The sequence below is a fragment of the Carlito syrichta genome, unplaced genomic scaffold, assembly GCF_000164805.1.
Source record: "Carlito syrichta isolate Samal-C Ts95f unplaced genomic scaffold, Tarsius_syrichta-2.0.1 Scaffold153633, whole genome shotgun sequence".
Lineage (NCBI taxonomy): Eukaryota > Metazoa > Chordata > Mammalia > Primates > Tarsiidae > Carlito > Carlito syrichta.
This window is the reverse complement of record NW_007097729.1, coordinates 164,122-171,996: the sequence shown is the minus strand read 5'-3', so window position 1 is coordinate 171,996 and position 7,875 is coordinate 164,122.

Sequence of the window (7,875 nt, the reverse complement as noted above, 5' to 3'; positions counted from 1 at the left end):
AAGGTTTTGGCCAGACACGGTGGCTCACGCCTGTAATCACAGCATGTTGGGAGGCAGAGGTGGGAGGATTGCCTGAGCCCAGGGGTTCGAGACTAGCCTAGACAACTTGGCAAGACCTGATCTCCACAATAAATCAAAGAAATTAGCTGGGCATGGTAGCACACACCTGTAGTTCCACCTACTTGGAAGACTGAGGTGGAAAGATCACCTGAGCCCAGCAGGTTGAGGCTGCCGTGGCCATGAGTGTGCCACTGCACTCCAGCCTGGGCAACAGAGTGAGACTCCGACTCAAAAGAAATCTAGTTTTTAAAGTCTCCAATTGATGGTTTTCCACGGAAAATGCAATATGTCATGTATATTTCGCTACAGATTGCAGCCGTTCTGCTTTAGGCTTAAACAACTTATTCCTGTAAGGAGCTCATTTACCTGCTAAACGCTAACATTCAAGCTTCAGGAAGCTGAGTCTTCACAAGGCACCCGAGGATTAACGGAGTCGCGGCAGAGATGTCCACGAGGTGGTGTTACCAGTTTTCTATCTCCAGTTCTCACCTGGCAGTGTAGCTCTTTCTAAGACACAATCTTCTGTTCTGATTAGAGAGCAAATGGCTGGACTCATCTCACTCCCATATCCTTTTGGTGGAAATAAGATCTTTCTCCTGAAAGGATGTATCTGAAACGGAACTGATAACAACAAATACATTTTCAGTTTAAAATAATGATATTTTTCTCTAAGTAAAAATTAATGTTCATTTGAGTGAGTTTGATGTATAAAGAGCTTGATCTAGCATAACAATATCTTCAAAAGATGCAATGAGAAAAGCTATTTTTAGAAATATATATTTACTTATATTTATGTACATATATTTAATATATACATTGTATAAATATATAAATTATATAAATATACTTCTACACATTTCTATACAAATATTTATAAATTATATATATGGTGCGGTTTCAGGTTTAAAAATGTAAAACTCAAACTAATGTTCTGTAATAAGAATATATCTGTATTAGCTGTTTTTGGGGGTTTTTTTTGAGTCAGAGCCTCACTCTGTCACCCACGTGGAGTGCAGTGGCACACTCACGGCCACTGCAGCCTCCACCTGCTGGGCTCAGGTGATCCTTCTACCTCAGTCTTCCAAGTAACCAGAACCACAGGCATGTCACGATGCCTGGCTAATTTTTTTGATTTATTGTAGAGACAAGGTCTTGCCAAGTTGCCCGGGTTTATCTCGAACCCCTGAGCTCAGGCAATCCTCTCGCCTCCACCTCCCAAAGTGCTGGGATGACAGGCACAAGCCACGCACCCAGCAGATGTTTAATTTTTTAATGTAACCTTCATTGTGCAAATTTTGGTAAATGAGGAAAGGTTTGAGGAGGGAAACTGAACTCCACACTTTCCCATGAAAATGATAACCGTTGGCATTCTGATAGATTTCCTTCCAACGTCTTTCTTTGTTCCTTCTTTTCTTCATATCCCTCCCTTCTTCCATCCTTCTGTCCCCCCTTCCCTCTCTCTTTCCTTTGTTTCTTCCTTCCTTTCTTTTGTTGTGTGTATTTACATAAATCACAGTTGTAATTCTCCTTTACTCTCTTAGCATTACAAGTATTCTTCCTTGTCAATAAATATGACTTGAAGGCCCGGCACGGTGGCTCAAGCTTGTAATCCCAGCACTTTAGGAGGCAGAGGCGAGAGGACTGCCTGAGTCTAGGGGTTTGAGGCCAGCCTGCGCAACTTGGCGAGACCTTATTTCTACAATAAATCAAAAAATGAGCCAGGCATGGTGGCGTGTGCCTGTGGTTCTGGCACTTGGAAGGCTGAGGCAGAAGGATCACTTGAGCCCAACAGGTCGAAGCTGCGGTGGCTGTGAGCGTGCCACTGCCCTTCAGCCTGGGTGATGGAGTGAGACTCTGACTCAAGGTAGATAGATGGATGGATGGATAGATAGATAGATGGATAGATAAATAGATATTACTTGAAACCACAGTTTTGAATGTTAAATAACATTCCTTTTTATTAATATATATCATTTATTTAGCTATCTTCTTATTTACTTATTTTTCCCTACTGTACAACTGGAAAACCCTGAAAACTTATCTGTATCTTCAATCTTTTCTGTTGAAAAATTTCCTAGGAGTGGAATTACTTTCCTAGACATGGAATTACTGGGTCAGGAAATATGAGCATTTTAAAGTAATTGTGAGGTCTAATTTTTCTTAGAAAAGTGATTGTACTAATTACTGTGCCAATATATACTCCCACTAAATATATAGGAATGCCTGTTCCCCTCATCTCGACCCTGGGCGTAGTTCTCTTTAAAATTATTTTTTTCGGCCGGGCTTGGTGGCTCAGCCTGTAATCCCAGCACTTTGGGAGGCCAAGACGAGCCTGAGCCCGCGGGTTTGAGACCCCTCCCCAGGGCCACTTGGCGAGACCTTGTCTCTACAATAAATCAAAAATTAGCCGGGCGTGGTAGCGCACGCCTGTAGTTCCAGCTCCTTGGAAGGCCGAGGCGGAAGGATCGCCGGAGCCCAGCAGGTCGAGGCTGCAGTGGCCAGGAGCGGCCGCTGCACTCCAGTCTGGGTGACAGAGTGAGACTCCAACTCAAAAAAATAATATTAATAATAAATAAATAACAAAATTATTTGTTTCACACACTCTCTTTAATTTAAATTTCTTTAATCACTAGAGATATTGAAAAATTTAGGTGTTTGTCGAACATCTGTATTTTTATATTTTTCCCATTTCATATTTGGATGTATTCCCCAAATAATAATAACTCTTTTCCTTTGGAGTGTATGTGCGAGTGTGTGTGTTTCCAGGTGCTGAGTGAAAACGTACACAGAGTTACCACAAGAGGTCCCTAGCACACAACAAGTCAGAATTTCTGGGAGCGGATGGGTTCGCTAATGACAATTTTAGGGATCCCAGCAATTGTCCTGGCACCCGACATTAACAAAAACCCTTGAAGGAAACAGGGACAGTAGCTCAGCGATTCCGAGGGTGAGAGTTAACCAGCCGTTTACTCCTCTGCACTCCACCTCCAGCCCTCCTTCACGTTGCCACCCAAGTCTCCTACAGTTCGATTCTTTCTGTTAAGCATACCCGCCCTGAGATTTTTCTTTTTCTGACTTGGAGTGCCACTCCGACGCCCAGGCACACTCACAGCCAGCCCAGCGCTGACCTGCTGGGCTCCGGCGATCCTTCTGCCTCGGCCTTCCGAGTAGCTGGAACTACAGGCACGCGCTACCACGCCCGGCTGGTTTTTGGTTTATTGCAGAGACGAGGGCTCGCCAGGTTGCCCGGGTGGGTCTCGAACCCGCGGGCTTGGGCTCAGGCAATCCACTTGCCTCAGCCTTTCAAAGTGCTGGGATGACAGGCTGAGTCACTTAGCCCGACCTGAAATTTCAAAAGAAAATCTAATCACTCTAAGTCTGAGATGCCCTTCAGTCATCCCTTTGCTTGTTCAGCAAATGTTTGTTACTCTCTGCATATTTAACCACAGAATGATGGGTTTTATTTTCTTTTGCTCAACAACTAAATATTAGCTGCTATCCTGAGTATTTGAGAATATAATCATGAGCAAAGCCTGTGATGTCCATCCTAGCACCTCTAAGCTAGATGGCATTGCCTTGGTAAGAGACATCGTGTATAGCCCACAAGGGACATGTCTGCTGCCCTAAGGTCCAGAACACTGTTTCCAGAACCCATGAGTATGTCTTACAATGCCCTGAGTATCAAGTCATCTAGCTATGTGTGATATATGACTTTAAACTGTAAAAAAAAAAATAAAACTTTACAGTGTAATATATACATACTATAAAGAGTTCACATTATATAGAAAGCAGCAAAAATGAAAAGCAGTCAAAATCATAATCTTTAGAAATAGCTATCTCAGCAGAACTCTTTTTTTAATAAATATACTATTGCATACATCCCCATTTGACAAATAGTTATCAACGACTCATTGTATATAAGGTATATTCCAAGGCTGTGTCTTATTCTGCTTGGGTTGTTGATAGCAAAATACCATAGAATGGGGGCTCAAACATCAAAAATGTATTTTCTCACAGTTCTGGAGGCTGGAAGTCCCAGATCAAGATTCTGGCCAGTTTGGTTTCGGGTGAGGGATCTCTTCCCAGCTTGTGGATAGCCGCTGTCTCTGTGTCCTCACATGGACTTTCCTTGGTATGTGTCTGGGGAGAGACAGAGAAACAACTGTCTGTCGTCTCTTCTCGTAAGGATACTACTCCTGTTGAATCGAGACTTACCCTTATGACCTCATTTAACTTATTTTGTTCCTCCAAATATTGAAAGTTAGGGCTTCAACCTATGAATCAGAGGGACACAAATATTCAGTTCCTAACAGGTTGCGAAGTCTCTACAAATGAATAAGGCACTAGTTTTGCTTACTTCTCACTTTTGCAGGAGTTCGTTGTGCACACTCTACAAGGGGAATCCCCTTCTCAAAAAAAAAAGCCAGAGTTTATTTATTTATTTATTATTCATGTATTTTTTCTTACGTGTTTAAACTTCAGTCATCTTCCAATTACTCTCTGTGGGTGCAATACACCTATTGAGATGCTGTTGCCCCTGCTCAAAACAGTTTTAGAATTTGTCAGTTTTGATGCCTTTTGGTCTTTCTGCCATTATCCGTCTTCTCTCTTCCACATTGGTGAAACATTTGCCTTTGAGGACTTTGTTCATCCGGGAAAACAAAAAGTTGTCGCTCGGGGTCAGATAAGGTGAATAAGAAGGGTGGGGCATGGGGTAACGCCGTTTTTAGTCAAAAACTGCTGAAGACTCCGCGCGGTGTGAGCAGGTGTGCTGTGGTGGTGGAAGAACCTGTCACCTGTTTGCCACAACTCGGGATGCTTCTTCCCCAAATTGTGACGCAATAAACTTCCAGATAAAACTGATGTGTTCCGCCCCATTACAAAGTGAGCAAAGGATATGAAGAGACCCTTCTCCAAAGAAGACATAAGAGCAGCCAACAGACACATGAAGAAATGCTCAGCCTCACTCATCATCAAAGAAAGGCAAATTAAAACTACACGGAGATACCGCCTAACTCCAGTCAGGATGGCCATCATCCATAACTCAAAAATCAACAGATGCTGGAGAGGATGCGGCGAAAAGGGGACACTTCTACACTGTTGGTGGGAGTGCAAACTAGTACAGACTCTAGAAAACAGTGTGGTGAAAAGATCGAAAAACAGACCTCTCATATGACCCCACAATCCCCCTACTAGGAATATACCCGGAACTCAAATCACTATGAGAAAGATACCGGCACATGCATGCTTATCGCAGCATTACTTACAATAGCAAAAACATGGTACCAACCATGCTGCCCATCGAAAGAGGACTGGATAAAAAAATGTGGTACATATATGCCCCAGCCCTCACGGCTGCCTTGAGGGTCGGTCCCGAGAGAGAGCAGCGAGAGATTAAGAAAGACACAGACCCAAAGACCTGAAGAAAAGCTGGGGCCAGGTGGGGACACTTTCCTCTGATGGAGGAGAGGGGGCCCCGAACTAGCTCAGCACGTTTATTTTATAACCAAGCACAAAGGAAGTTGGAAGGGATTCAAGGTCTGTGAGGGAGCTGTCACGGAATTTGGTTGCTACCTGAAGGCGAGCTGTTCCACAGTTATCTTGTTGTCGCTAAGACTTTATCTGTACTATGTGCCCCCGGATGTGTGGGCATCTGAGACACCGTTCCGTGTAGCAGGCTGCCTCCCTTGCTCTTTGGCTAGGATGCGGAGCAACCAAACGAGACCTGGCCTACGCCTGGGGCCTTGCCTTGTTCAAGGCCTGCTGTTCGGACAGCGCTCATTCGCACCCCACATCTCATCCGCTCCCCACACATATACACAATGGAATATTATGCAGTCATAAAGAAGGACAAAATTATGAACTTTGCAGCAACTTGGATGGACTCAAAGGCTATAATACTGAGTGATCTGTCACAGAAACAAGGAACTGAGTATCACGTTCTCACTCATAAGCAGACCTTGAACCACTATTGTAATACTCTTAAGAAAGGGATTGGCAGTAATGGGAAACCGCCAGGAGAGGGAGAACACACCTCATCAGCAAGGGTACCTGCATCATGAACAATGAATTGTACTCCACATATTTAAAATAAAAAATGTATTAAAAAAAAAAACTGCTGTGTTCCTAAAACACCCAGTGAGGGAAGCCTGTACTACATGGGGCCCACCCTTCAGAAGCTGATTCCGGTTTTTTGGGTTCCCTCCTCATATTATTTGTCTTTTTATGTTTTCTTTATTGTCTTTCGGCATTTGCGCCAAGGTTGGATAAATAAGGTCGGGAAAGGAAGTCAGACTCCTCCTGGCAATGGAAGGACATAGCGAAGCCTTTGCCATGTGTCCCCCTCCAGTGTCCTGGCTTTCCTCTAGGGCTTCCTACAAGGGCTGGGCTTGTTAACTGTATATCGTGAGCCCCTCTTTCCAAAGATCTACTCTAGAAGAGGACAGTATCTCCAAGTTCCCCCTCTTAAAGGCAAGGCCAGGACTTGGAATACGTTCCCCAACAAAGCCTGCCACTCACTGGGTCCTTTGTGAGAACCGGTGGGATGGACGTACCAAGGGTTAGGGGCTGAATTGTGTCCCCCGCACCGAAAGAATTTATACGCCGAAGCCCTAACCCACCGGATGTCGAACATGACTGTATTTGCAGATGGGGTCAAATGTGAATGGTGTCTACACGAAGAGGAGATTTTGATATGAAAGAAGACACCAAGAACGTGTGCACACGGAGGAAAGACCCCGAGAGAACACGGCAGGAAGTGGCCCTGTGTAAGCCAAGAGGAAAGGCCTTAGAAGAAACCCACCCTGTTGACACCTTCATCTTGGACTTTCAGCCTCCAGAACTGTGAGAAAATAAATTCCTGTTGTTGAAGCCACCCAGTCGGTGGTTCTCTGTTACGGCAGCCCTAGAAAACTCAGAAACCACGTCATAGCTAGAATTCGGACAACTTCCTGTCTTACGTGTGTAACTTCATGTCTAATTTGCAGAGATGAGAAAGATATATGTGAAGTAATAGGTCACTGTCTTAGTCCATTTTTGCTGCTATAACAGACCACCACAGGCTGCATAATTTATAAACGGTAGAAGTTTATTTGAGTCATGATTCTGGAAGCTGAGAAGTCCAAGATCAAGGAGTATATTTGCTGAGAGTCTTCTTTCTGTGTCAGCCCGTGGTGTGAAGTGGAAGGGCAAGAGAGTGTGTACTAGAGAGAGCAAGCCAGCAAGAGAAAGCCGAACTCACTCTTATAACCAACCCACTCTCATGGCCACTAACCCGTTCCTGAGATGGTGACATTAATCCACTCATAAGCACAGAGCCCTGAAGCCTAATCACCTCTTGCTAAGCCCCACCTCCCCACACTGCTGCACTGGGGATTATGTTTCCAATGAGTGAACATATTGGGAGAATACATTCAAAGCAGAGCAGTCACTAATGAACCTGAACACAGAACTGGATTTACTTATTCAGAAAATGTGTACTGATGACTCACACTGCGACAAAGAGCGTTGAAGGAAGTACAGTCTCCACCCCAAGTGGCTCATGGCCCATAAGCCAAGGACCAGAGTGTCGTGTGAGAAGGGCCGCCTCAGAGGGAAATAAACTGGAGAAACTACAGAAGGAGAGGAGACCCAGAAAGACTTCTGAGAAGAAATGACACCCCACTGAAGTCTGAAGGAAAAGTAGGGTTTAGTTTGGAAGGAAAGAGGAAACATCATCCAGGCAAAGAAGCCTGTGCAGAGCCGTGTGGACCTCGTGACAGCATCAACCACTCAGGGACTTGTGGGTGTGGCTGGAGCAGCGGGGGGCCTGCAGGA